Source organism: Sitophilus oryzae, unplaced genomic scaffold (genome assembly GCF_002938485.1).
Source record: "Sitophilus oryzae breed Bouriz unplaced genomic scaffold, Soryzae_2.0 scaffold_942_pilon_pilon, whole genome shotgun sequence".
Taxonomy (NCBI): domain Eukaryota; kingdom Metazoa; phylum Arthropoda; class Insecta; order Coleoptera; family Curculionidae; genus Sitophilus; species Sitophilus oryzae.
Genome location: NW_022147575.1, coordinates 1823151 through 1848326, shown reverse-complemented (window position 1 = coordinate 1848326; position 25176 = coordinate 1823151). Strand labels below are relative to the sequence as shown.

The window sequence follows — 25176 nt, the reverse complement described above, 5'->3', positions numbered from 1 at the left end:
GCACGGCTATGAAAGAATATGAAAAAAAGTTGCATAGTATAAAAACAAAGGGTATTCTAGTATCTATATTTTATAGTCATTGTATTCTACAAGTAATTCTCAATCAATTTTGTTAGGAGATACTGATTGGAGCAGTTTTTATCACACAATTTCCGATAATTTTTTTTCTGACCTAGCGTCAAGCGATTTTAAATTAATTTTTGGATAAGATTCGGTAGTTTCCGACTTTTTACATTGTCATTGGTCCAAAAAATTTAAAGTTCAAATTAATATCTGAATTTCAATGCCTCGAAATCGATCCGAACACATTCATTATTTTGTACTCCAAGAGTGTATCTAATCGAAGCTATTATAAATGTTTTGTTAGGTAGATTCTAGCTCACTATCTTGTTTTTGTAATACAGCACAGATTTTATTTAATAGAAACGTGTCATCGTTCAATAAAATTGGATTTCTTAAGAAAAGAAAAAAAAAATGATATTGAACTTTTTATAAAGTTTATTTCTTGGAAATTACTGTTTAATATTTTGTTCAAAAATAATGATATAAACTATAATATTCGCTTTAATATCTTTGTTAGAATTTTGAGAACCATTTTTTTTGTCCGTTTTACATAAGAAGGTACACCCACCAATATACCGGGTGAATCTTAAATAAGTGCAAATATTTTTAAGGCTGGTAGATCTCGATAATAGAAACATATTTTGTCTTTACCGTTATTTAAGTAAGTCCAAAATAACGGTGTTGTTATATTTTGAAAATTAAAAAAATATATAGGTATTTTGGTAAAATTTTGAGAACCACTGTTCTCAAAATTCCTGTCAACTACAGGAAAAAGTAAAAGAGCAGCAGTCTAAACTTTATGTTGCATTCATCGATCTAACAAAAGCCTTCGACTCTGGGAACAGAGATGCGCTTTGGGCAATTATGAAAAAGTTCGGAGTACCCAACAAATTTCTTACAGTGTGTAAAAACCTCCATAACAACAACAAGTCAAGCGTGTCACATCATGGATCACTGAGCGACCCATTCCTAACAAATACAGGAGTTAGGCAGGGATGTGTCTTAGCGCCTCTCCTATTCAACATATTCATGGCAGCGCTCTCCATTATAGTGGACAGTAAACTGCAGGAGAGAGGATTGGGCATTAGATACCGATATGACGGCGGTCTGTTCAACATAAAAAGACTCAGGGCAAAAACAAGTACAAAATATATCACATAATTTCAATACGCTGACGACTGCGCTCTAGTTGCAAACACGGTACAGCAATTACAAGAAATGTTGAACACATATACCTGGGCATACGAGGCTTTGGGCCTTAAGCTAAACATCGACAAAACTAAAATCATGTGCACTCCCCCGGAAGATCACAACAATGCTATGAAAATCGGAGAACAGCTATTGGAATATGTGGCGGAATTTAATTACCTTGACAGTTTGATTTCGGAAAAGGCCAATATTGAAATTCAGCACAGGATTAGTAGCGCCTCAAGAGCATTCTGGAAATTAAAAGACAGGGTTTTCTACAATCATGACTTGAGTACATATACAAAACTTGCAGTGTACCGAGCAATTATAATCCCCACCATGTTATATGGGAGCGAAACCTGGGTGCCGTACCGCCGACACATGAACGCATTAAACAAGTTGCAACAGAGACACCTTAGACAACTCTTAAGAGTCCGGTGGTTCCATCATGTCTCAAAGGTATCGGTCCTTGAAAAAGATAACTGCGAGAGTATTGAAGTCATGGTCACAAAATCCCGCTTAAAATGGGCTGGTCACGTATGCAGAATGCAAGAAAACCGCATACCATACCAGTATCGGGCTTTTCAGTCACAGAAAAGCTCACGAAAGAAAACGCCTTGCGTGACCATCTTCTTTATGTGTGTCGAATACTCGTCAGCGAGTAACGGCTGTATGTATATGTACGTATATGTAAAAGATGTCCAAATCGTATTTTTAATCATATCTCAATTTTTTTAAAATGAAAGGATGGTGGCTCATTAGCATATTTGGGGAAAGCATTTGTTTACGAATAATTTGGTATACCACACAATTGGTATTTCGAGTCAAATTGTCGTTATGGTTCGCATGTTGCAATTTCAAATAAACAATATTTGAAAATGTTAAAAGTTGACATATGATATGTCTTATACGAGTATTCAGAGTGTCATTTTCTATCGAATAAAGTAACAAAGTACCCGGGGTGCCATTTAAAAATCAAAAGTTGTAGTTATCTCCGGTGAAACAGGAAGTGACCGAAAACAATTGAATACGTCAATACCAGACCTTGCAGTCGAAAAAATTGTTGTTCTCTTTAGAACCGATTATAGTGCGAAGTGTAGAAGATGCCGAAGCAGCTTAACAGCCTTTGCAAAAAATTCATCGCAGCCTTATTAGAATATTTTGAACGGGAAAGCGGTAAAAATGGCCCTTTATGTCCATTAAGTGTCATTAAGGAGGTGAATTTTGCTAATTTAAATAATACCTGTTTATATATTTATAATTAATGCATTTTCGTTTCCTAAATATTTTGATTAATAGAAGATATTTAAAAGTGGGCAACGCTGTGCCGGTCAAGCTTAATCACGCTACTAAAACTTTATTTGGTATGATCTATAGCTAAGTTAATTGTAAATATAAAATTATTAATATTTTTTGTGGAGTTTAAAAATCACCAAATTTCTTATTTTCAGAGAATGGATCACGTGTCCCTGAAATACCAGTACATTTGCACTTAAGTTACTTAACGTCTATGACTTAGAAACGATCGATACTCTATCGAATTTTTCATCGTCTTCAACTGATATTCCTATCGATTTAAGTACTTAAATAGAAAATACAGGTATTTATCTACGTTCTACCAGTCCTACGTTTATTTCAGTAATTTTAACAACAACGAAAGACTATATATCTGATTTTTTATTGTTGAAAAACCGGCCAATGTTATTGCTTTATTTTTAACGATGGACAGTGGTATATGCTCTGTCTATTTATAGATCATTCAGGACAGTGAATAGGATTTATTTTTTTCTTAATTGGTGATTAAATTGAAATAGAAATCCAAGCGAATATAACGATTCGAATATATGTATCATTCTAGTATGGGTGGCCGTTAATTTTTTTTATAAATTTTATTAACAAACGACATAAGCTATGTAGAATGTAGAATGAGTGAGAGGGGGGTTAATAGGGTTCCCAACTTGAGCATCGGCGATTCCGGGACAATTATTTTTAAGTTTTTAAATAATTGAAACAAAACATTAAATATTAGAAATTCAAATATATTATATGTAAATGTGATTTTTTTGGTCCCGGCCAAGGCAAAATTTTCGCCGGGACAAACTTTCTGATGCCAGAAATGGCTCCAAAACCAACTAAATAAATTATTAACAGATATTCCAGGCTGAGGCGACAGAAACGCCATATCCAAACTACTTCAATTTAAATCCTGAATACAAAATTTTCAAAATGGAAGCATTAAAAAACATTGAGAAGAAATAAAGTTTTAACCTATCCTCGCTGTTAAAATATTATTTAATCTATCTTTGCGGTTAAAGTACTATTTTATCTACTATTTTGATGATAGATATAAGGTAATTTAACAGTTGCTATAGAAAAAAGATTATTATCGTTATTATTATTGTTAATTTATCACCTTAAAATAGACTAAAATATGTTAATACAATAGAATACACAAAGGGCACTTTTTAACATTCTATTTCACTCTAATAGAGAAAGATTACAATATCTCGTTCATATTTTTCTCTTTGATCACACCTTATAATTAATGTTCTTCAATCTCTTTCATGATTTATTTCTTATAAGAATAAGGGATTCATACTGATAAACCCCGTAAAAATTAAAACAGTTATTAAAGTTATTGTCCAAGCATCTTCTTTGTTCAAAAGCGAGTTCAGTCATCTCTGCTATTTTTAGTGCCAGAGTATTGTATTTCCCAAAGAAGACATAAAACTGTTGCGATCTATCAGTTGCCCACCTCTGCTAACCCCTGTATAATTCCGGCTCTTAATTGAACTTATGTCGATTATCGCATCAGCTGTTGGGCGATTTATTACAATGTCGCTTTGCTTATTTTTGCCCATTTCCTTCCCTGAAGGAAAAAAGCATTAATAATTCTTCACACAATGAAGCCCTCTAAAATTTTATTCAAAAATTTTTTATAGCGTGACCACCCAATTCTAAAAAAAATAAAGCCTGGTAAAATATAATATTTTTCACAACATGGTTAATAGTTATTTTTAAGATACAAGACGATAAAATGGTATTTTATCGTCGACCAAAAAATTAATTCACGAGCGATGAAATTGCCGGTGAATTAGTATCGGGAGATTGACAATGCAATTTTATCGCGTGTATAAAACAATATTTTTTCCATAATGAGTTGCGTTTTAAAAAATATTCAGAAATTATTAATTTAGGAATTTATTACGAGTAGAAAAAATATTGTGCTGGGTTGGCGTTGATTTCTATGTAATTTGACAAATAAATAAAGCTGTCTCTTTAGTTGTCAGTTTTGAGTCAATATTTTTTAATTCTCTTTCGTGTCGATTGCTGATTGAATTGGAGCCAGAAATGGCTCAAAACAAAATAAGTAAATTATCAACAGATATTCAGGTTGAAGCGACAAACGCCATATCCAAACTACTTCCATTTAAATCCCGAATAACTTATGAAAAGGAATAGAAAAATTTTCAAAAATGGAAGCAATTAAAAAAACGTGCGAGAAGAAATAAAGTTTTTAACCTATCCTCGCTGTTAAAGTATCATTTAATCTACCCTTGCCTTAAATTACTATTTTATCTACTATTTTCGATAGATATAAGGTAATTTAACAGTTGCTATGGCAAAAAATTAAAATTTTCTATAGATATTTTTGTCTAATACTATTTTTTCGATATGTATATACGTTAGACACTGAATAGACGTCATAAAACACCATTCTTTATAGATATTTAAAATTGATTTGAATTGTTAAGCATTCTGAATTTAATTTTTTGTTATTTCTTGTTTATACCGATCTGGTCATCGAAACTGCGTGTTGTGGATTTTAACGTATAAGTCAGTGATGCTTATGCTCTGTTTTTTTCAAGGTAAGATTTCGACAGACGATGACAGAATAAAAAGCAGATGACGTCCCATACCAATCTATTATTTTACTAAAAAAAGTTTCTAATAATTTTTAAGTTATCTATGGATGGGTTTAAATATAAATCCGTCATACGTCGTGTCTTCTTGTTTTTAACCAGTTTTATTGGTTTATTTAAAAAATGACAGATCGTATTTCAATTTTATTGGTTTGACGGAACGATGAACGACAAACGGACGCCGATGCGTATGAACTCGCCTTTAGATTTTTGTCATTTTTGACGCTTGTCAAAGTCTTGCCAAATTATTGGTTATAATTTTGTGTCAACTTTTGTTAAATACCCTGCATTTTGAAAGATGATGCATTTTGATTCGTATTATTACGTGTGTTTTGTGTCTTTTGAAGTCAAGTGGAGGAAAAATCGAGTGAAAATTAACTGTAGGCCCAGAGCACAGTTTATGGTTAATACACGCTGCCCAGGCAGAAAGTCTTATACACCAATGAAGTTGCCATCGATAAAGTTTGTATACCATTTCGTCGTAGATAAGTGCATTTCGTATATAAGGATCAAACTAAACACATACTAAAAACTGGAGTAGCTGTAAAATATCGACATCACACGATAGGTAAATAATGGATTTTAGTACTGGTGCAGAAAAATAATGTCAAAAGGTACTGGTTTAAAAAAATTAAGATTAAAGGTAATTAATCCACCTTTAAGGTATAAAATTTGGTAGGTGTTATTATTAATAAAATAGTTGTTGTATTTACCTATGTTGTTTTATTTATACCTGTGGAATATTACAAATTTGTATTTGTACATAAGTTATATTGATAAATATAATCATAAATGCGGGTAGTTTCATAAAGCTTGAAAGTAAATAATAGTTATTTTTTATATTTTTTTGGTATGTAGTGCCTTGTTCTTGTTTGTTTTGTATTAACACATACCGTTTTTATTAAATAAAATAACTCGATTACATTTTTTCAGTTTTATACAATTTTGAAGTAATCACTTGTCATCTTGTCAATCAAATTTTAAATATATCGCCACAGATATCGCTATGCGTTCCAGTTGTACCAACTTATTTCTTTGTAAAATAAAATAAACTAGTTTGAAATTAAAATGACAGACACATCTATCACTGTCAAGGATCTTCTCGTTGGACAGACTAGAAGCTTAAATGAAAAATCAAATGCATTAAAAGATAAAAAGTTAGGTTGATACATTTCTTCTATGCGGTATTGCCGGATTTTCATCACAATTTCGAACCGCACATGTAGGTGTTTACGAAAATGTTGCATCTAGGGTTGGAACTTTATTTATTTGATTACTCATTTCACTGCAGCTAATAGATCCTTAAATAAACTGTCTAACAGAAATGAATATTATTCAATAGCTTAGATATTTCGTTTATTCTTTTTATTTCTCGTACGAACAGGCAACACTGTATGTTATTTTTATTTTGTCTCTCTGTCTATCAACTAGTCGTATATATTTATGTATGTCGTATGCATTAAAGTAACCACCAGAAATAAAGTGACCAGGGCTAGTATAGTTCATATCGAATAAACCTTTAGTCACGTTATTAAGCTTGACTGGCACAGCGTTGCCCACTTTACATATTTTCTTTTAATCAACATTTGAGAAAAGAAAAATATACTAATTACACAAATATACAAACAGTTATTATTTACATCAACAAAACTCACCTCCTTAACAGCACTTAAGGGTCATAAGGGCCATTACTACCGCTTTCCGTTCAAAGAATATGCTAATAAAGGGTGCTATGAGTTTTTACGGCTATTAAATATCTTGGACCTTCACACACTAAAAGAGGTTATCAAATAACAATCTTCGACCACCAAAGATACACTATAAAAATGTTTAAGCTTAAAATTCATCTAAACAAAAAACTCCTAATACAAAACTAAAGTGTGAAAATGTATGACAATGTAAATAAATAAATAAATAAATGTAACTTAGCGTTTTATAGCAGAGTTACTACCTGAAACCCCAGCAGGAAATTTTAAATTCAATTAGTCGGCCCGGCGCCGAATATGTCCATGGTTAGCAACAATGAATTTAAAAAGTTTAATTAGTATCAAATATTATATTTGGCTTCATGCAACATCAACATACAAGTTTTTGTAAGGCATTGTTACGGGACTTTCAGTGACATTATTGAAATCTCAGATAAAGGCTTCAAAGTACTACTTGTGCGGCATGCGATCGTCATCGAACTAAAAAAATATGAAAAAAAGAATAGAGTAACTTTTCACTAGTAAGAAAAAGTAATTCAAATATACAGAGTGTTAAAAAGATGCACGGCTATGAAGAATATGAAAAAAAGTTGCATAGTATAAAAACAAAAGGGGTATTCTAGTATCTATATTTTATAGTCATTGTATTCTACAAGTAATTCTCAATCAATTTTGTTAGGAGATACTGATTGACAGTTTTTATCCACACAATTTCCGATAATTTTTTTCTGACCTAGCGTCAAGCGATTTTAAATTAATTTTGGATAAGATTCGGTAGTTTTCCGACTTTTTATTGTCATTGGTCCAAAAAATTTAAAGTTCAAATTAATATCTGAATTTCAATGCCTCAGGAAAATCGATCCGAACACACATTCATTATTTTGTACTCCAAAATTAATATCCTGATCAGAAGCGTATAAATGTTTTGTTAGGTAGATTCTAGCTCACTATCTTGTTTTGTAATACAGCACAGATTTTATTTAATAGAAACGTGTCATCGTTCAATAAAAATTAGTTTCTTAAGAAAAAGAAAAAAAATGAACTTTTATAAAGTTTATTTCTTAGAGTACTGTTTAATATTTTGTTCAAAAATAATGATATAAACTATAATATTAAAACTTTTAATATCTTTGTTAGAATTTTGAGAACCATTTTTTTTGTCCGTTTTACATAAGAAGGTACACCCACCAATATACCGGGTGAATCTTAAATAAGTGCAAATATTTTTAAGGCTGTTAGATCTCGATAATAGAAACATATTTTGTCTTTACCGTTATTTAAGTAAGTCCAAATAACGGTGTTGTTATATGTTACAGAAATTAAAAAAATATATAGGTATTTTGGTAAAATTTTGAGAACCACTGTTCTCAAAATTTTTCTTAACTACAGGAAAAGTAAAAGAGCAGCAGTCTAAACTTTATGTGCATTCATCGATCTAACAAAAGCCTTCGACTCTGTGAACAGAGATGCGCTTTGGGCAATTATGGAAAAGTTCGGAGTACCCAACAAATTTCTTACAGTGTGTAAAAGCCTCCAAAACAACAAGTCAAGAGTGTCACATCATGGATCACTGAGAGACCCATTCCTAACAAATACAGGAGTTAGGCAGGGATGTGTCTTAGCGCCTCTCCTATTCAACATATTCATGGCAGCGCTCTCCATTATAGTGGACAGCAAACTGCAGGAGAGAGGATTGGGCATTAGATACTGATATGACGGCGGTCTGTTCAACATAAAAAGACTCAGGGCAAAAACACGTACAAAATTTATCACAGAACTTCAATACGCTGACGACTGCACTCTAGTTGCAAACACGGTACAACAATTACAAGAAATGTTGAACACATATACCTGGGCATACGAGGCTTTGGGCCTTAAGCTAAACATCGACAAAACTAAAATCATGTGCACTCCCCCGGAAGATCACAACAATGCTATAAAAATCGGAGAAGAACTATTGGAATATGTGGCGGAATTCAATTACCTTGGCAGTTTGATTTCGGAAAAGGCCAATATTGACTCTGAAATTCAGCACAGGATTAGTAGCGCCTCAAGAGCATTCTGGAAATTAAAAGACAGGGTTTTCTACAATCATGACTTGAGTACAAAAACAAAACTTGCAGTGTACCGAGCAATTATAATCCCCACCATGTTATATGGGAGCAAAACCTGGGTGCCGTACCGCCGACACATGAAGGCATTAAACAAGTTGCAACAGAGACACCTTAGTCAACTCTTAAGAGTCCGGTGATTCCATCATGTCTCAAACGTATCGGTCCTTGAAAAAGCTAACTGCGAGAGTATTGAAGTCATGGTCACAAAATCCCGCTTAAGATGGGTGGTCACGTATGCAGAATGCAAGAAAACCGCATACCAAAATCTCTGCTTTACGGTGAGCTTGTAGACGGTAAGAGGAGGCCGGGTGGACAACTGAAAAGGTACAAGGACATTTTCCACAAAAACTTAAAGGGAACTAACATGCAGAATGAGTGGGAAAAAACAGTTCACAATAGAACTCAATGGAGAAGAGTTGTAAACTCAGTTAACAGCGGCAACCAAAAAGTAAAGAGGCAACAAAGCAATGAGATTTTCGAATTTCCGGAGTGCGGTAGGTAGATAACATCACGTATCGGGCTTTTCAGTCACAGAAAAGCTCATGAAGGAAAACGCCTTGCGTGACCATCTTCTTTAAGTGTGTCGAGTACTCGTCAGCGAGTAACGGCTGTATGTATGTATGTAGGTCTCAAAGTGAATTTAGCTAAAACTAAAGTAATGTACAACGAACTGAAAAGACATCCTAGTAAATAACACATCACTGGAGATAGTAGAAAAATATAATATTTGGGGTAACTAATACCCAGCTCGGGATCTCTCTTACTAGAAATTAAAAGAAGAATTGAGTTAGCATGGAGTACTGTACATGGTAGTACATGGAAGAAACAATCATATTCAAATTTAGAATACCACTTTATCCAAAGAAGAAAACATTCGACCAATGTGTACTACCAGTCATACCTATGCATGCGAAACCTGGACATTTAAAAGGGACATCATAAGGAAACTGCAGGTCGCACAACGCTCAATGGAACGAAATAAGCTGGGAATAACCAAGAGAGACCGTAAAAGAATATTGTGGATAGGATAAAAGACCCAGGTAATATATGCCATCCACAGAATCAAAGCCCTCAAGTGGCAATGGGTAGAACACTGGTGGCAAGAAGTACTAAAAACTAAAAACAGATGGACCACAAAAATTACCGCATGGTACCGACGAGGAATCAAGGGACCTAGAGGAGGACCAGATCTGAGATGGGACCATGATATTAGGATATTACAGAGATACAAAGAGAGTATCGAAATATGTGAGGGGGGCTACACCATAAAAATCTCAAAAACCTGTTCGAAATATACTACCCCTAGAATATTTGCACTTATTTAAAACTCCTGTATAATTCAATCTACCTTTTTCAAATTTATTCTCGATGAATTTAGTATTTATTTTCCAAGCAGCTTAAACAAATTACTTCATCCATCGACAAAATGTAATGAAACTTCGTGTATTACGGCATAATTGAATTTATAAACCGAAAGTTTGAGGATTATTAAACAAATTTCACGCCGAGCTCCAGCACAGGCAAAAGCACATCGATCTAGTAACGGGAAAGTCTAAAAATACCCACGTCTGTCATGTAGTTCAGTAATTAATTTTGGAGCATGTCGAACATTTGTCAACGACGACTCTCCGATCACTATGAAAGCTTTGGTTTTGGTTCAAAATAAAACTGAAGTATCCATAGACGTACACAAATAATATCACGATACAATTCGATTGTTATTAATGTTTTATTATTTCAAATGAAATGAAATTACTTTAGGCAAGTATTTTTTTATCTCAGGTTTCTGGAAATATGTATGTCAAGCATAGTGCGGCCGATAGGCAAGCGACTATGCTTGAGTCGTCCAATATTACAGACTTCTGCATATTACGGTAAGTAGCCCATGGTATTGATAGAGCTGCCATTACTTTCTTTTAAAGTTACAGGTATCAACCCCATGGATGAAACAATAACGGGAACAATTACTACGGAATCCATGCCCCACATTTTTTTAACCACACTTCTAAGGTTCTCATATTTGGTACGTTTTTCTGTGTATTTTAACTTAACATTTTTGTTATTGGGAACCGATATATCTACTAGTAAGACTTTTTTAATTTTAGGAAGAATAATTGTTATGTCTGGCCTATTATGTTCTATTTTAATGTCAGTAATGATGGTCTTGCCCCGACAGATTTTGATATTTTGGTTTAACTACTGGTGGTGGTTTGTATTTGTAATAGGGTTCGTTGTCATTAACTTTGATGTTGTATAATTTAGCAATCTCCAGATATACAATTGTTGCTATTCTGTTGTGCCGTTCAAGGAATTTATTTCCAGCCAATGTGGGACAGGTTGATAGAATGTATTCAACAGTTTCACTCGCAGTGTACACATTCTGCATAGATCTGTGGTATCCAATGTTTCATTCAGAATATACTTTCTATGGTTTCTTGTATTGATGACATTATTCTGAATTGCCATCATAAAACCCTCTGTTTCTGGATAAATGTTTCCTTTGACCAACCACCCTAAAGACGCTCTTTTATTAACGTCATCCCTTTGCAAATCACTATAAAACCTTCCGTGTAGCTGTTTTGCAGCCCATGTCCCTGGACCTCATCAGCTTTTAAAATAATTGGATCCCTTTGTTTTAAATTTAAAGGTGTGTAGTTATCGTCTACATTAACTACAGCACGGTGTAATTTCTTATGCTGTTTGTAGAAATATAAGTAGGTCTTGTATTCCTCGTCCTCCTAAATGTCTAATGGGGATGTTAATTCGATGCTTCGACGATCGCGGGTGACTTTAGGCAAGTATCATTATTATTATCATCATTTTCAGGTTATTCAACCATTTCCAATTATGGTATAGCCTCCCTCACATATTTAGATACTATCTTTGTAGTTGGCCTATGTGTTAATTTGTGAATATTAATAAAGTTTGCTACGACCATTGATGGGCATAATTTGTACGTGCCTCTCTATATTGTTCAATAGTTATTTTATTGGGTATTTTTAATTCTTTGCAACTCTTTTTTAAGTTTAAGTGTCTATTCTCTACAGTCAAATGTTTAATTGATTTCTTCATTTTTACTTTTCGAGGAGTATGCGCGATTAACGATTCCCTTCCCAAAGTTTCGTTTTGCCCTTCGCAGAAACAGTTGTGTACTGAAATTACGCCACATGTTCGGTGATTCTGGTGAAGTTTACAACTTTGGAAATAAAAAGGAATTCAATTGATTTACTACATATATTAATTTATGAATTTTTAATATACAGACGAGCATTTTTGTGTAGGACGGGCCTACTGCGTATTGTTGGCTATTTTTTTAATTTTTATTTCCTAATATCATGGTACCATGCCAGGTTTGGTCTCATTCTAGGTCATTCTGGGTACAATTTTTTGTGGTCCATCTGTTGGCCATCCACATGTTGTCAGGTGTCCTGCCCATTGCCATTTGAGGGATTTGATTCTATGGATGATATTTATTACCGGTATCTTTTGTCGTATCCACTCTATTCTTTTACGATCTTTCTTGGTTATTCCCAGCATATTTCGTTCTTACTTATAATGTTCGTTATAAGGTCATGACTGGTAGTACATATTGGTTGAATGTTTCTTCTTGAGATAAAGTGGCATTTGAATATGATTGAGTTTCTTCCATAAGTACTACATTCCAACTTAATTCTTCTGTTGATGTCTGGTAGTAGAGATCCTGAGCTGTGTATTAGTTGTTCCACTTATATATGTATATTCTTCTATTTCCAGTATTATGGTATTTATAGAGTGCATTTTCTTTCTACTAATTCGTTGTACATTACTTTAAATTTTGCTAAATTCATTTTGAGACTTACTTTATTGCTGGCTGTATTTAGTTCGTTAAGTTATGCTTGTAGTTCTTGGGGACTATTGGCAATTAGGACTAGGTCATCAGCGAATCTTAGATGATTAAGATATTCTCCATCTATTTTTATTTCCTTGATGGTCAAGTTCAGTTGACGGAAGATGTCTTGCTAGTAAGTTGTAGTGTTGCTGTAAACAGCTTTGCGAATTTCGTGTCTCCCTGTCGTACTCCTTTGCCAGTTGGGAACTCTGGGGTTGTTTTATATATCATTACTTTTGCTTTGGCTTCTTTATATACATTCAGATGCAAAAAAAACGCAACGGAGAAATATTTAATGAATTTTCTAGCAAGCCAGGTTAGCAACTTTAATTGGTAAACTCAACTTTTTATAAACTTTAATATTTGGCATATTATACAGGGTTAATCGAGGGGTTGTTTTTTAGCCCAACTTTAAAACACCCTGTGCAATAATTTTGTCTGTAAATTTTCCTAAAATATAATTTTACGGTCAGAACCAGCATTGGTTTTTTATCATAAAAGTACATTACTTTTAAAGGCAACATTTTACAATGATAATTTAGAAACAAAAAGCATGCGTAAAATCGATATTTCTACTAGTAGTGGGAACTATCGAATGAATACTATCGAAACATTCGATAGTTGCAATTCATTCGAATAATTCGATAGCTAGTAAAAAAACATTCGTTGAAAACTATTCGAATAAAAATTATCGAATAGATGCGTCATCTACCTTGAAATATTGTATTCTAGTAATTCGGCAGCCAAAACCATTCATTTATAAAATTCATTCATTTATGAAATTCATTTATTCGTCAGGATCGATTATAATAAAATATTAACTGGATTTTAGTTGTCGCCCGGCGACGTAGGCTTTTTTCCGAGAAACCCGACAGCGGTCGGTGGCAATGCTAGAAAGAAGCCGGCATCTTTGATTTTTTGCGGAGTTATATAAAGATAAGGACACATTATTTTTTTTATTGAGGTGCTAGTATTTACACAGAAAATACATTATGAAGGGCGCTGTTGCCATATATTGGTATTAGTTGATATTAGCAAAGAATATTATTGTTTGGCTTTAGTTAGTTAGGGATAGTATGTCTATGTATTTTGCATTTTTTTTAATTAATATTCTGTTTTTAGGTTAGGTTAGATAATAAAATATTTTGGATGTAGGAAAATGATTTTTAATGTTTTTAAACAAAGACTGGTTTAATAAAAATAATAATAACAGTAACAATTTGTTATACCTATTAACAACAAAATTTAAAATAATTTACTATAAACATTTTTTTACGTAGTAGCAAAATATAAACAACAAATTAGATGTCAAAATTATTTATATTAGATCATATTTAAAAATAATATAGTCTTTAAATTTTTTGGCATCGTTGGTTTATTAAATAATAATAATTACAGAGCTAATTTGTTATATTAACAACAAACTTTAAAATCATGAAATATAAACATTTATTAATTTTCTAAGCATGCAGTGTAATGGAAGGAAAATATAAATGAAAAATTAGAAATCAAAATTATTTATATTAGGTACTTTATATTATTATTTAAAAATAATATTTACTTTTACTGGCATTTACTTTAAAAATAAATGAAATATTTCTTCGCAAAAAAACTACATGTAAGAGAATTAGCATAAACAAAATATGTACAAACATCGTTAACTTTTTTTTTAAATTGGCACGTGTAAAACTTCAAGTTCATCTCATTTCTCTTAAAAATTGCTACTTCTCAAAATTTCCCATTAAAAAATAGACCATATATACCATATAAAATAAAATAATTGAAAGATCGGGCTACGGAAAATCACACAAATTTTCGGAAAAATTTTGACACCTGCACACGCAGACAATCGTCAATTAAAAAAACTACTATTTTAGTATTTTAAATATTTTAATAAATGCAAAAATAGCACAGTATTTAAAGGTGAAGTTATAAAAATTTGAAGAACTAATAATGCACTGACGCACACAAAAATCAAACGAATACTAAATTTCATTTTTCATTTATCAAAAGCATTCGATAGTCGTCGCTCAACGATAACCATTTAGTCGCACGGCGAGGTTGTCACATATGCTTTAGTATACAAATGAATGAATGATTTTATTCGAATAAAACCATTCGATAGTTGAAATCATTCATTCAGTAACCATTCGATAGTCTAATTCATTCGATAGTTCCCATCGCTAATTTCTACTGACCGTTTTGAAAAGACGTATTTTTTTGGTAAATGATCTGTCTACATCCATTTAAAAATCAGATATAAATCTAGATAATAAAAGGAAGGCCTCTAAAAGTATCTATTACATAATGTTATTCTCCTGTTTTATATTTTAGAAATGATAAAACTCTCAGCTGCCTCTAGATCCATTTCCAAAGAAAAAGGTCGTTTCATTTTCTCGAAAAGAATGAAGTAAACTTGATATCCTTTTATCTCCAAGCATTGAATAATCTTATTTCGCAAAATAACATAACAAAAATATATTTTTTCTAAAAATAGTCACGTTTTTATTTATTTATTATATATTTATATTAACGTTTTAGTATATTTTTTTGTAATGTTTCTTTGTCACTCTGTACTAAAGAGCAGACACGGTATTTTTTATATTATGGTATATTTTTAGCTGGGTTATTATAAAGTTATTAAAATGGACATAGGCTGGTGCATTTCAGTTGACTTCAACATATTTCGACCGCAGAGCTCTAACGGCAAAATTCAGAAAATATCAGTATACCTATTTCACGCCGCTGTCATGTTGATAACATTAAAATAATATTGAAATAGTGGCTTTGTCATAATATTTAAATATTTTAGTTTTTTGCTAGTGCAGTTATTGAGCACTAACGCTGTTTCGGGTAGTAAAAAATAAGTGAAAAAGAATTCGAACTAAGCGTTGTGTTGTGTTGTGACAATTTCAAATGTTAATAAAATTGTCGAAAGGGCGTTGTTGGGTGCAATAACATTCAATAATTCAACTTTCCCGAATATTCAACCCTCCCGAAACAACATTTTATAGCTTTATAGTATCTCACACCGATTTGATCAAAACAAGTGAGTAAAGAAAGTGCTCGTTACATAATCAAAAAATTAAATAGACATAAACTATGAGGAGATAAAATATAATTTGCAATATTAATGGTATACTTTTTTTAATCAACTAGTGATTAAATGTTTTATGAACATCTTCTAAAATTATAATTATGTACCTTTAAGAAAGTCGTTATAGCCAAAATAGCCCCAATTATGCCCCACTAGCAAAACCGGTGATTAAAACTATGCTCGCTACCGTAGTTGAACTCATCTAAAACGTTTTTTACTGGAATAATAAATTATAATACAAGTTAGACCTTCCGAAGATATCAAAATATTTACTTTTTTATTTTTAGAATTTTCAGAAATTATACTTCCTACTTTTAGAATAATTAAATAATATTTTTTTCGTATTCTCGCTATTTACATCCGTGTATTTGTAAGCACTAGTTGTTTACGATATTCTCCGATGGTGGCAGCACCGGCGGACCTATAGAGTATGTCTCCGAATTGTCTTTACAAGACGAAAAACTTCTTTATTAATTGACACTTTGAGAAAAATACATTCTTCGTAAAAATGTTTGCTCGTTCTACAATAAAATGATTAATTTCATTTATGCTTTTCCAAATTTCCATACAGACGAAATTAAAGAAAAAACGCAATTAACAAATCGAACAAATTTTTTATGAATGTAGTTTTCTCAAAATATCAATAATAAAAAGTTTTTCCTCTTGTAAAGACATACTGTATTAGGCTCGGTATAAGGCTTCTATCATCTCAAAGTCATTAAATCACTAAACAGATGCGGAAATAAAAATTTTCGTATTGTTTGAAAAAATAAACCTCCAATATTTGTTTTGTATTTTTCTAATTAGCAACGAAAGAATAATCAGCTTTTCTGTAATAATCCCCATCGTGTACCTAGCTAAGCCTTTTCCGATGCCAGGCACAATTTCTGCCGATCTTCTTTGTATTTTTAACATTGCCAAAGGGTGCCTCTTAATCCTTTAATCTTGCCTTCCTCCATTTTTAACTCGGACAGATAAAAGTTTGGCGGACAAAAATAAATCGATATAATAAAAATAAAGGGACATACAAGATGGCAGTAGCGGTGCTCCATTTATTTCTTTATATACAGAAAAATTCTATACAATAATAGGTGCCTTTTTGATTGCGTTACATGCATTTTAGTTTGACTCATTTTTTCCAGGCAATAACTTTTCGTTTTTTTGAGATAGAAAATAATTTAAAAGTTAGAAAATAAATGACAATGTCAGAAAATAAATAATTAAATGTGGCAACTTGACATTTTTTACAGCAGAGCTACTACCTGAATCTCCAGAGGGAAATTTAAATTCCAGTTAGCTCGGCGCCGAATATGCCCATGGTTGGCAACAATGAATTTAAAAATAGCACCCTCGATTACGTAGCTAAAACTTTAATATGGTACATATATAATAATTATACAGCGTGGTTCGAATTGTATTTCGGAAACTTCGGTAGCATATTCTGTAGATAAAAATAGGTAAAAAAGTTCTATAAATATATGCATTAAAATATTTAGTTTTGGAGATACAGGGTGTAAAAGTTTCATTTTTATTTCGATTTTTTCTAAATAATTTCTGAAGTAACGTCAATATTTGGACGAAAATTGGTGTCTGGGAGTTTTGTGACACAAGAAATTTGACTTTGATGTCAAAATTACTCCTATTTGTAGAGGGCGTCACCTATATGCATTGTGACTGTTTCGAAGAGTAATAACTTTTCGTCCGTACCTGTATAAAACTATTGACTAAAAAAATATACATTTCCATGACTTTTTACGTAGAAAATGTCTCTTGGTAAAAATCGCTACCAGCAACCGTTCTCAAGATATTTGGAATGGAAATAGTCAATACATGTCATTATTGTCAAAAAATAAGCACGTTGTTATAGTTATTTGACTGAAATAATACATTTTTATTTTTTTAAATTAATCATAAATTTTTCTGCGAGAAAATGATGATTAAACAGTTTCTGTTGAACTTTTGACACAAAAAGATTTCAAATTTATGATTTCAGTCTAATAACTATTTAGTTAACATGTTTAATTTATGTCAATGATGACAGGTATTGATAATTTCAATTCCAAATATCTCGAGAACCATTACTGGTAGCGATTTTTACCAAGGGACCTTTTTTATGTGGAAAAAGTTGTAAATGTATATTTTTTTATTCAGTAGTTTTATACAGGTATCGACGAAAAGTTATTACTCTTCAAACCAGTTAAAACATATGTAGGTGGCGCCCTGTACAAGTAGGAGTCATATTGACATAAAAATCGAATTTCTCAAGTCAAAAAACTCCCAGACACCAATTTTCATCCAAATATTGGCGTTAATTCAGAAATTATTTGGAATCTCCGAAACTAAGAATTTTAGGACATACATTTATACGAACTTTTTTACTTATTTTAATCTGCAGATTATGCTGCCGAAGATTCCGGAATACAGTTGGGACCACCCTGTATATTTGATACCAATTAATACAATAACTAACTATATATACATTTTGAGGATTCAGGTGGTAGCTCTGCTGTAAAAAATGTCAAGTTGCCACACTTATTTATTTATTTCCTGACATTGTCATTTGTTTTGACACTTTAGTTTTGTATATTACGATTTTTTGGTTTAAATAAATAGTGTTGTGATACTTTAACGCTCAAAAATGTTTACTAGCAGACTTTGCAGTCAAAGATTGTTGTTGTTTTGAACCTCTTTTAGCGCGAAGTGGTACAAGTAGCTTAATAGCCGTAAAAAACTCATCGCAACTTTATCAGAATATTTGGAACGGGAAAGCGGTAGTAATGGCCCTTTATTCCCCATAAGTGCTTTTAAGAAGGTGAGTTTGGTTGATGTAAATAATAAATGTTTATACTTATTGTTATTATTTAATGTGTATTACTATTAATGAGCTAGAAGGTTAGAAAATATCCGCCGTCACTGACCGTAATAAAGAACAAAAAAAAAGAGAAAACTCGTTAATTCTTGTTCGAACGATTTGATTCCCCCCTTCAACAGATTATTATTGTTTAATTAAATAATATTAGAGCGCCAAAGCAACAAATTTTCAAACAGGAAGCAATTAGTCCGAAAAAATTGAATATTCCGTTTGGCTTTTGTAGCTTTAATTAGGATAAAGTACTATTATTTGTGACTTTTTGATGGCTGGCAGTCCTTTTTTAGGTAAGTCTTTTTATAATGAGAAATTCGATTGTTTAACCAAAGAATTATTCATAATTTATTTTTATAATATTATTTATTTGTTGAGACACAATTTCGATGTTTTCGATAGTTATGTCAGTCTCCGGTATCAAGTACATATAATCACAGATTATACAGATTATAAACTTATCGTCAAAAGCATTTTCGTGGCTCCAATTTTCGGAGTCGCGCACTAGTTAGATTACTAGTTTGCGCACATAGCACACCCACTTATGGCCTCTAAAATTGTGCACAGCGCCTGACCGGCACAGTTATTACTCTGTTTAAACTCGAGTTGTGTTTTTTTGCGCACAGAAAATTTTACTCGTTTGCACATCGTCATAAAAAACAATTTTCGTACCACGAATTAGGGACAAGATTTTTATCTGTATACGTATAGTATACCTAATCTGTGATATAATACAATAAAACTGGATGCTTTGATAACAATGGAATAAATTTATAATAATAGCTCCCGTATATAGCGTTTAACGCCTTGGGAGTAGCAAGGTACAGCTTGCTATACTAAAGCCGTTCGGTATACAAGGAAGGTAATGTGGCTAGCACTACGCTTCAACCGCCTATTGTGTACCTCAGGATTGTGAATCCCAAGAGTCGACCTAGGTACCCAAACTATTTTTATTTTAATAAAAATAGTCGGCTGATGAAATGCCGGGTGTGGGTTTCGAACCCACTACCTTGAGATTGGTAGACGAGAGCCTGTACCTCTACGCCACCGATCACCTTCGAATAATTTTTTTTTCGAATAAATTTCATTAATGAAATCTATAAAGCACGTGCTTTCTTGTTTACCTAACCTCAAAAAAATACTCTATGGTCTATTTATTTGAGCCGCTTTAATATTAGTCGCTATGATTCGTATGTAAATAACATTGAATGTAGTTGTTGGACAAACATTTAGCTGTTATTCTATGTCAAACAAAATAAGTTATAGGGTAAACAGTTCCGACTGTCTATTAGAAAAACGATTTGTTTGATGGCGCTTGGCACAATGAAGGGGAATATGCGTGAATGATAGGGCATAAATAAGAAATTGATTGATATATGTTCAATATTGTTCGTATGGAGTTACTGTGCGTGTTGCTTAGACGCCTCTGATATCATGAATCATGATGATTCCGGATTTTTTTTTTATTTTATAGCCAAAATTTTTGATATATCATCATTTTTAGGGTTCCGTACCCAAAGGGTAAAAAAGGGAACCCTATTACTAGGACTTCGCTGTCCGTCCGTCCGTCCGTCTGTCACAAAGGTCTATCTTATGAACCGGTATAGCTAGACAGTTGAAATTTTTACAGATAATGTATCTATGTTGCCGCTATAAGAACAAATACTAAAAACGGAATTAAATAAATGTTTATAAATAAAAAAATACTTTCACTAAACATTATCTTTTAAGTAAGAATTTTACATAGAATTCCAAGTCCTCGGTGTCCGCGTAGTTAAAGCGTTAGGATTTTACGCTGCTATGACGTTAGAGCCGTAGTAAGGCAGGTTCTAATCCTAGTCAAGGCGACTTTGTTTAATCGTTTTTTTTTAATTTTTACATATTTTTACATATTTATTATTGATTAATACAATTTTTAGTAATGTGTTTCTTCATTTTTTTTTAAATTACTTATACGCGCATTCAAAATTTCAGCTAAATCGGAAAAACAGTTTATAATAATATAGTGTCTAATGTTGTATAGATAATGAATGGTACGGAACCCTTCGTGCGCGAGTCTGACTCGCACTTGACCAATTTTTCTCTTTTATAGTAATATACCGGGTGGACCATCGTCATTGGAAACATAGGAAATCCCATGCAAATTTTGAACTGTTTAAATATTGGCTCTTCTATTGATTATATAGAGAAGTCATAAATAAATTTTTTTAAGGTCTAGATTTGGTAAACACACATGCCAACTTTGAACAATTTTGGAACAGCCGATTTTGAGTAATTTAAGAAAAATTGCATCTACTTTTAAATTAAAACAAGTAACAATCAAACACCAGTCAAAAACTGACATACCCTAGGTTTACAAACTACGATTTTGTCATTGTCAAAAGTAATTTAATTGTAATATTCAGGGAAAATTAACCGAAATATGTCAGATACACTGGGGGCCTAAGCTATCTTCCGGCGTAGTGCCATTTTACCATGCTAACTTTTTCTTTATGTGAATAACAATAAATTATTAGTACGGAATATTGAAAATGACGCTGACAACTTTAGGTATTTCAGTTTTTGACTGGTGTTTGATTGTTACCTATTCAGATTTAATTTAAATATCGATTCAGGATATTAGTTTCAGAATTATTCAGAATTATAAATTATTAGTACGGAATATTGAAAATGACGCTGACAATTTTAGGTATTTCAGTTTTTGACTGGTGTTTGATTGTTACCTATTCAGATTTAATTTAAATATCGATTCAGTTTTTCTCAAATTACTCAAAACAGGCTAGTCCAAAATTGTTCAAATTTGGCATGTGTGTTTACCAAACCCAGACCTTAAAAAAATCTATTTACGACTTCGCTATAAAATCAATAGAAGAGCCAATATCTGGGCAATTCAAAATTTGCATGGGATTTCCTATGTTTCCAACGTAACGACGATGCACCATGCACCTGGCATATGAAAGTGCAATAGAATTTTGATACAACAATACTAATATGTGTAAATATAGTGATGCCAACTCGTAAGAAATTTCAAGATTTAGAGGGAAAGGGAAAATTTCAACCAAAATCATATTCGTGGGAAATTTTATCTATTCTATCTTCTTAAAAAGTTATATTTATATATATTATACCAAATAAACCTTCAGTGACGTGATTAAGTTTGACCGGTACAGGAAACAAAAATAAATTAATTATAAATATATAAATAGTTATTATTTACATCAACAAAACTTACCTTTTTAACAGCGTAAGGGACATAAAGGGCCATTACTAGCGCTTTCCCGTTCAAAATATTCTAATAAGGTTGCGATGAGTTTTTTGTATCGGTTATTAAGCTGTCTTGAACCACTTGGTACTAAAAGAGGTTCTAAAAAGAACAATGTTCGACCGCAAGGTCGGCTAGTTAAAATTTTCAAGCTTAAAGTGTATCACAACACAACTCATTTAAACCAAAAACTCGTAACACAAAACTAAAGTGGCAAAACGAATGACAATGTCAGGAAATCAATAAATAAATGTTTCAACTTGACATTTTTTATAGCAGAGCTACCACCTGAATCCCCAGCGGAAAATTTAAATTCCAGTTAGTCAGCCCAGCACCGAATATGTCTCTGGTAACTCTTGGCAACAATGTATTTAAAAATCGCACCTTCGATTACGTAACTAAAAGTTTAATTGGTATCGCTTATAGCTTATTTCGATAAAGACCTCATAGTCATTTGCAAAACAAAATTGAATTATTTTGATTATTGCGCTATCTGTGGACACTTTTTTACACAATTAACCAGAATAGAACTCACTTGAAAAAGTTTTTTGTTTCTCCTGTGAAAGCTGGTTTTGGGTACTTACATGGTTTTCAAAGTAAGGCATCGGAAAGCATTATGTCAACTAAATACATGTAAATCTCTATCTATACCTACTAATTTATTTTATTTAACACATTCGCTATAATGTTTAATATATTCTTATTTTAAATATAAGAAGAAAATGTTTGGAAAATCAGAACATTTTAATTGCAACTGTATGTCCTCGAAACAATTAATCACGAATTTATTCTTAGAATATTTTCTTTCATATCACTACCAATATTCATCAGGCGTACTTCAACAAATCACAGTAGGTATACCATTCTGAATTAAGAATCAATGGCACCAAAAATACATTTTATTACTTTTAATGACTAATAAAGTGCAGCGTCTCATTTTAATTGTAATTAATATTATACAGTCTCTTATTTACATGCCAAACGGTAAAAAATATACCTATAACGCTTCAAAACAGCCGCCATACTCCTTCTATGCATCGTTTCACCGTCCAGAGAAATAAGTAAATATAGAAGAGCCTTAATCTTATTGTATAAATAATATTAATCTGAAGTAAGGTGCAACATCAAGACTAGGGTTCCTAAATCGGGATCCCAGTGTATGTTTATCCCCGAAATCCCGATATTAAATCCCGGGATTCCGAAAAATGTATTGCCTTATCTAAAATGATTCGACTTTATAAACTTTAATCTTTCAAAGTTTATACGTCAATACCTCAAAGTTATATTTCCGTGTTCACTATATTTTTTTTGCAACAAGAACTGCTTTTTTTTAATTACTAAATATGAATGTTACTTTGTGTTTGGTCTACTTTAATAAAGCTCTTTTGTCATATTCTTTTTCGGGTTCCGTGCCCAAAGGGTAAAAAACGGAAATCCTATTACTAAGACTTCGCTGTTCGTCCGTCCGTCCGTCCGTCTGTCACAAATATGATCTACTCCTATTACCCCAAACTGACGCTTTTGCGTTTCATCTTTCAAGCAACGCTACTTTATACCATCTCTAGTACATACCAAAAATCGCTATTTCGAAAGTAACGTAGCGACGGGAGAACGAACACCAATAGAAACTGACCAAATCGCGACAGACAAAACCGGAACCCTAGAAGCGCTCCAGCGACTGCTGGAACGAAGTACGTCGGCCGCCGAGGTCGATCGTCGATAGCCAGTTACAGCAGGGACCAGTTACTTCTGTTCGCGGTAGACGGAAGTACAGTACGTTTGTCCGTTCTGTAGCTACGGGGTATCCGTGAGAGGGGAAACGATATTCTCTCGTTGTTTTTCGTAAAAAAATAGACGACGCGTCCCATCAATAAAAAAATCGACAAATTTGCAAGTAGCCAATAAAATGAGTGGGCGGAGCGATTTGCGGTGACGTACTCGTCAAGTCGACGTATAAAATATATTGCTGTTTATTTAAATGTTTTTTGTCCGCATTCCTTTCATAGACACAGACCCAGCAGACGTACTTTACGGCTCTAGGGGCGCGACGGCTGGAGCGAAGTACGTCGCCGCCGAGGTAGAGCGTCGATAATCAGTTACAGCAGTAACCAGTTACTTCTGTTCGCGACAGGCGGAATACGAAATACGGATTTTACGAAACGATACATGTATGTAAAAAAGACATAATAACTGTTTAAAGAACTATATTCTAGGAATCCTCTATGTTTGCTTATTTCTCTGGGTTTTAACGAGCCTAAGCGTCATCCGCGCCGCTTCGTAACGTAAACATTCCATGACACGGTCGCACACATGGTCGGAAATCGCTTAAAAACACAAATAAAGAGACTGAAAACTGCTTGGTTTTCCATATTTTCCGACGACATCCGATGGAATACGCAAACATGGTGAAAATTACGCGAAAATACTGCGAAAAAATGGACGAAAATGGGGATTTATTGATTTGGTAGCATGAGAATCTTTGTTTTTAATAACTGTAACAAGAAAAAGATGTAATCGTACCCCTAAGCTATGTAAGGTACTCCTAAATCCTACCTTGATTTTGTATTGACTTTTCAATGCAAAAACAATGCAGGAGTTCTTGTGACACAGTCTCACAGGAATGAATTTTTACTCTTGAAAAGTATCTACAACTTTTGAACAAATTTTGCAGTTTAGGATGGATAGTCTTCTTGAAAAGGAAGGGAGATATAACTTTCGAAACGTCGTACATCAGTCCGAAATCAAATAAATATTGGAAAATAACCACAACAGATATCATTTCTCCAAAATGCGATAAATTTTACATTGGTGATACATCTAGATCCTTAAATGTTAGAATTAAAGAACATAAAGATTATTTAAGAAAGGGAGATTTTCACAAATCTAAGATTTGTCAGCATTCATGGGACACAGGGCACATAATAAATTTTAATAACGCCTAAATTATAATGAAAGAAGCGATAGCCTCTAAAAGAAAAATAAAAGAGGCTTTTTTAATACAATCTAATAAAAATAAATGTATTGCTCATGCATCTGTAGATGATAGTAATGTATGGCAATCGCTCCTTTGATTTTAAAGAACATAACATAAA

At 32.7% G+C, this 25176-nt stretch overlaps 1 protein-coding gene across 7 annotated transcripts in view; it reads right to left on the bottom strand.

The window, feature by feature from the left end:
• The window catches only part of LOC115890988 (teneurin-m), a 572779-nt gene that overhangs the window by 55023 nt on the left and 492580 nt on the right, over nt 1-25176 (bottom strand). The window lies entirely within an intron of this gene.